Genomic DNA, 5,830 nt, shown 5'->3' with positions numbered 1-5,830 from the left:
GTTCTTGTTCAAATCTAGTATAAAATAAATTCAAATCGTACTAGATGATTCTATTCAGTTACTCTGCAGTAGTAAAGCATAATGAAGGGATGAAATGCGTGAAGGGATGAAAAAGGTTAAAACGTAGGTGTAACTTCCAAGTTTTTGACTGACAGTTAGAATGGGTTTTGATTATCGCTCTCAAATGTTATTTTATAATTTTTAAGTAGCAATGAATAGAATTTGAATGCCTGTATTGAAAATCCAAAATTGTAATATGCAGTTGAATGTATTATTAATATTATGCACCGTCGGAAACTACCTAATTTAATGTAATTCAATGTCCCGGGGTCCATGTTGACTTAAAATACAAACCATATCCTTATAACATTAATTAATATTATTATTACTATTATAATTATTACGATTATCATTATTATCATTTTAACATTCTAGCCCATAATTCGACTTATAATTTTTGAATTTTAAAAGCTTAAACAATGCCAAACTAGGGGAAATTACTAGTTTTCACGACCCCCCCCCCCTCCCCGCCGGAGGTTGATTCATCATCTAAAATTAATTTCGATTTTAAATATCTTCAGGCCCGTAGCCAGAGTTTGATTTTTTTTTTTTTTAATTTATTGATTGATTGATTGATTGATTTTTTAATTATTATTATTATTATTATTATTATTATTATTAATATTATTTTTTTTCGGGGGGGGGGGCAGGCACATAGACCTAGATCTACATTGATCAAAGTCCTGAGGAGGGGTCTAACAAAGTTCAACAAAGCCCCACCCCCTCCCCAGTGGCTACGTGCCTGAATATTTTAGAAAATATATTTGTTATTAAAGGCTGAATCATTTTTGCCTTTAAACTGATGCTCGTGAGCTGTTTCATCGAATCAAATTTAAGCTAGATTCGATCTTGATAAATGTTAGGTTAAATGTAAAGGGCTCTGTGATCAAGGCTAGTCGATGTTAGGTCAACCACACAAATGCGTCGCTTAACTACTGCAAGAGAGGTCCTCAAAAAGTAAGTAAATTCCATTTTCTTCTAAAATATTCATTCTGTTGAAAACAAATTTTGGTGGAAGGAAAGTATTCTTCTCATTTTTAACCGAACGATATTTGACATAAATATCAATACTAGTAATAATAGGGTCTAGCGTTCCCCAACTTCTGAGCTAAAAATAAGATGGACGAATTGTATTTGGTTCATGCATTTCCGTCCCATTCATTACATCCATGCATGTCCAACTTTACTTGTCTAACGACATTGAATATTTGGTTATGACAGGTCTGAATTCATTAAGAAATATAGTTTATTCTTGCGTTTGATGACAAAATAAATAAGTCCACCACGGCTTTAGAAATCATCGCGTTGAATGGTCGCCGATAAAAAGTCTAGGTCTAACGTTAGTGCGTAGAATTTAGGCCTAGGTCTAGATCTAGGCTATAAATTGAGGTTAAGGCTCAGTTTCCAAATCTAGACTAGATCTAGGCCTACTTTGTTATTTACCGGTAGGCAGTGCGGTAGCCCCCTTTTCATGTTGATAATAACATTAACAATCGACGGGGTCATTGTTTCAACGTAAACATTTTATGAAAGAAAAAAAATTGTCTCCACAGTTTCAGACCCAAGACCAAGTTAGATCTTGATTAAGAATAAGATCTTAATGTAGATTTGGTCTGCATCATTATACTAGATCTAGGGACTTAGGGTCGATGTAGTCTAGATCTAGTCTCTACACTGCACCTTTTGTGCAGGATTAACTTAGATACATCAGAATTTAGAGTTAGTCCCTTAGTCCTAGATCAGCTAGACTAGACCTACTTGTATGTTTGTGAGATCTAAATTAAACAGGAGTTAGATCTAGTGTACATCTAACAGTAACAAGTTCGATTTTAGACTAGATATAGAATGTTATGTAGTAGAGTCTAGGCTCATGTATCGAGCTCTATATTTTGTTTTTCTTCATTTCTTTTTTCTTTTAGAGTCAGAGATGGAGTGGACCTGGACTCTTGAGTCATATCCAAGAAATAGACCTCTATAGTCTTCAACGTCTCTCATCCTACCTCTGCCCCGAGGAAAGGATATGGATCTGCATAATGTAATCTGATTCAAGGTGTACTGCAAGATCATAGGCCTACTAAGTGGCCTTTTCATGTGATTATCTTAGCAAAGTTTGAACACCGACATGAAATAAGGGTGAGGTTCTTTTTCTTCTTCATGTTCTAGATCTACATAGAAATAAAGTACTAACTTTTTGTTCAGTTTATAGTCTTTTATATTCATTTATGATAAAGGGTTAAGATACCGGATATTGGATTTTTTAAATAAGAAAACTGAAAATGTTGTGTTCTTAATCTAATAGGAAGCCAACCATGACAGGTCAAAAACATAAATACTTGATCAGCCAGATTTTGATCAATTGTGCATAGAATAGGGCAACAGTGAAAGTATAAAGATGTGATTGAACAAACTCTAATTAGCATATTCATGATGTAAGCTGTTTTCTGTTCGTTATATACCATTTAAGGCATCTCTTTTACTTCTATTCCCCAGAGAGTAGTTTTAATCAAACTCTGTACAATAGGGTTCGGTTCAAGATCAGAGTATCCATGATTAAGATTTGACTGTTGTTAGTTTGATATTACAAATAAAAGCTCTAGTTCAAGATCAAGATTTTAAAGAAATGTTTGGGATCATAGTCAAAAGCAAGATAAGTCCAGAGTGTATTAGAAGTTTCCACATTACACAGTCCACCATTTTAATTACAATTAGAATCACTGACGAAAATATGCTTTTGTTCAGTTGAACACATTAGATTAAGTAAAGTGACAACTATTTTTCTGAGAAACATATTTGCTTTCTTCATGAAATATGTTTATCTCCGTTTTCAATCTTAGGTTGCAAAGTAAAGAGCTGTAGCATCTACATGAACTGCAAAACTCATGGCACCTGGACTTTCATACCTAAGGTCTTATTCATCTCTTCAAGTTGAAAAGGTAAGGGTTTCAGTTTACCGGTAAACATAATTGATCGTATTAGTATGTTCTGTGCCTGTCATCATTGCTATGTCCCTACAGTAATGAAAGAGAAAAAAAAACGAAAGAGTAAGTACAGTTTCCATAGTCCTTGTTAGAGATCTAATTCAGATCTTACCCAATCTATTGTATAAAACATACACAAATGGTTATGAGATTTTTCTTTTCCAAAGCCTAAAAATAAATTATTTATTATTTTTTCTTAACTTGAACTGCTTTTGTATCAATATTTTCAAAGAATGTTTTATATCATTCTACTTTATTCATTTCCAATCAAAGAAATTGACATGATCAGAAATACAAAAGTTGTAGAAAGATTGAACAATTACACTAGTAGTTATTAATTGTTTTATTGCATAACTGTTTATTCCAGATTCTAGACTGCAGAGCCTGAATTCCCTGCAACATTATGCTTCATCTGGAACATCAGCCAGCCTACAGATACAAGCTCCCTTTCCAGCTCTAAGCAAGAGGGACCACAATGCTAAACAGTTCGTGGACATGTCGCTTTTTTCAACTACGACTTTCCATGAAACAGACTTTCAAATTAATTCAGCTAAAGCTATAAAATATATTTCAGTCAGGGTACCATCGGTTTGCCATCAGTTTGCCATGAGTATGAGATTATTGGTTTGATAAGAATTTATCAAGTAAGGTCTAAAGGAACTAAGATTTCAATGAAAAATCCAAGAATTTTATTATTTTAAATAGAATGTTAGAATCTTGCAGAAGAAAGGACAAAATACTAGCTTTAATTGAAGGATAAAACTAAAGTCATTATCCATATTAAGTTAGCGCTGCTATTTCAGCCTGCACTTTCAGCCTGCACTTTCGAGAAATATTTTATTAAGGGTTGTTGCTGATTTTAAAATCTATGATTCTGTCATGGAGGTTTACTGTTTTTAAACTTACTTTACATAGACAAATCCGTTCATGGTGATGAATCTTAAAATATCAAATCGGAAATTTCAAAGGGGCAAATTAATCTGAGCAGCAGTGGAGGTTTTGTTGGCATGACCATGTGTTGATGATTACCTGTTAAAACCTCAATTGAATATTTTTATCATTTGCCTAAGAACAGCATCAAAATAAACAACTGAATAATGTCACTGCGGTGAAAACATTTTGGCAGGAAATTATATCAACTCGGATTTATATTGTCCTTAGAAAATGTTCAAATCTGATAGAGAAAATCTATAATTAACTTCATATAGACAAACTGGTGTATCATGAAAACACATTTTCACAAACTGCATGACCTCACATGAGAATGTTGTATATGCCTTAGATTAACAATAGGTAAGACCAATCTTTAGCACATATGTTATTCCTTTAATCTCCATCAAATTACACCGAGTAGACAGTGGTATTTATTAGCTGCAATGGCTTACAACTGGCTGTATGTCATGAAAGGAATTTTTTCCAGGCGAGAAGGGAAATGTACTACTCAAAGGAAATGTACTACTCTAAGGTCAATTAGAGGTATCCAAGCGTAGGATGCATTATTGCATACATTTACATTTAACGCACACAGTATATGGGGGTTTTGATATGCATGATTTTGGGTTGGCTATTTAATGTAGAGATAAATAGAAATAGCTGGATGCCAAAGAGGTTTTGAATGTGAAGGACCTGGAAAAGAAAGGGTAAAGGGATGTTGCTGTAGAATAATGGGAAGAACCCTTCAAGTCAGTGCTATGGTGCAGACGTTTAATGCACGAGGTAGTTTTATTTAGTGGCAGAAACATTATTCTTGAGAAAGATTGTTACGTCTGGTCGAGATAAGCTGTCAAGTCGGCGGGGATTCTACGCAGTCTAGAGACTGGCCAAGTGACCAGGGAAGTCATCGACAGAGATCGAGATGAGCTGTCAGGTCGACGAGGATTCTACGCAGTCTAGAGACTGGCCAAGCGACCAGGACCAGGAGGGACTCACGAGCTGGAAGCTGTACTGTTACAAAGTTATGTTCCATTAAATTGTTTATGTGCTCTTGATTTTTTTTTGACGCCACGATTTGTTGGCTGAATATTAAACCTTTATTTAAACTTATACAATTGTGTTCTGGTGTGGTTTTCTGATGAGGTAGCAGTGTAAATAATTTTTTAAAAAGTCACTCACGTGACACTGTACTTCAATAGCAGTACTTTCTTTTGTGTCATTGAAAATGTTGTTATTGTATCCCTTGAATTAATTTGCTATTGCTCAACATATACAAAGTGTAGATTTTCGTGCATTCAAGCAAAATAAAAACGATTATACTTTAAAGCCTGAAAAATCTGTGTGAATTATATTTTCTATTTAAGCAATGTACTGTTTTACATTTAAAAAGAAAAAGTGGAGTTGGGGAAAAGAATGAATGGATGAGATTGGACGCTAACGCATGGTAGTTATCATGAAATGATGTGATTCAATGATGGTGTGTTTGTTTGATGGGGAGTATTCAAATAACCTAGCAAAGCTTTTATATAGTTTTACTTTATTCATTTATTCCTTTGTTCCCTTTTTCTTTTCTAGTTTCCTTTTTTTTGTGGGGGGGGGGGATGAAACGAATTGAAATGGGAGTGTGGTTGTGTGTTAATGGGGGTGGGGGTGGGAGAGAGATTATATGAATAGAATAAGGGCACAAATATAAATAAATATGGTAATTAATTGTCCCTAATTGGCGATTATGTTTGTACAGAATTCTCCATTTTCCGATACATAACCTAAGTGAAGTTAGCCGTCATTTACGCCTTTCAAGCAAGTCAGTGCTGAACATATCGGATTAATAGTAGGATATTTTTTTCTTCCGTTTTCTT

At 34.3% G+C, this 5,830-nt stretch overlaps 1 long non-coding RNA gene across 1 annotated transcript; it reads left to right on the top strand.

The window, feature by feature from the left end:
- The first annotated feature begins 958 nt into the window (after positions 1-958).
- Positions 959-3,846, top strand: LOC115927120. Its single transcript, XR_004065429.1, has 4 exons — positions 959-1,017; positions 1,980-2,193; positions 2,895-2,993; positions 3,406-3,846. It is a non-coding gene; the product is annotated as an uncharacterized LOC115927120 (long non-coding RNA).
- The last annotated feature ends 1,984 nt before the right edge of the window (positions 3,847-5,830 follow it).

The sequence above is a fragment of the Strongylocentrotus purpuratus genome, unplaced genomic scaffold (assembly GCF_000002235.5).
Source record: "Strongylocentrotus purpuratus isolate Spur 01 unplaced genomic scaffold, Spur_5.0 spur5_scaffold_20, whole genome shotgun sequence".
Taxonomy (NCBI): Eukaryota; Metazoa; Echinodermata; class Echinoidea; order Camarodonta; family Strongylocentrotidae; genus Strongylocentrotus; species Strongylocentrotus purpuratus.
The sequence above is the reverse complement of the archived record's forward strand: the minus strand, read 5'-3'. Positions and strand labels throughout refer to the sequence as shown.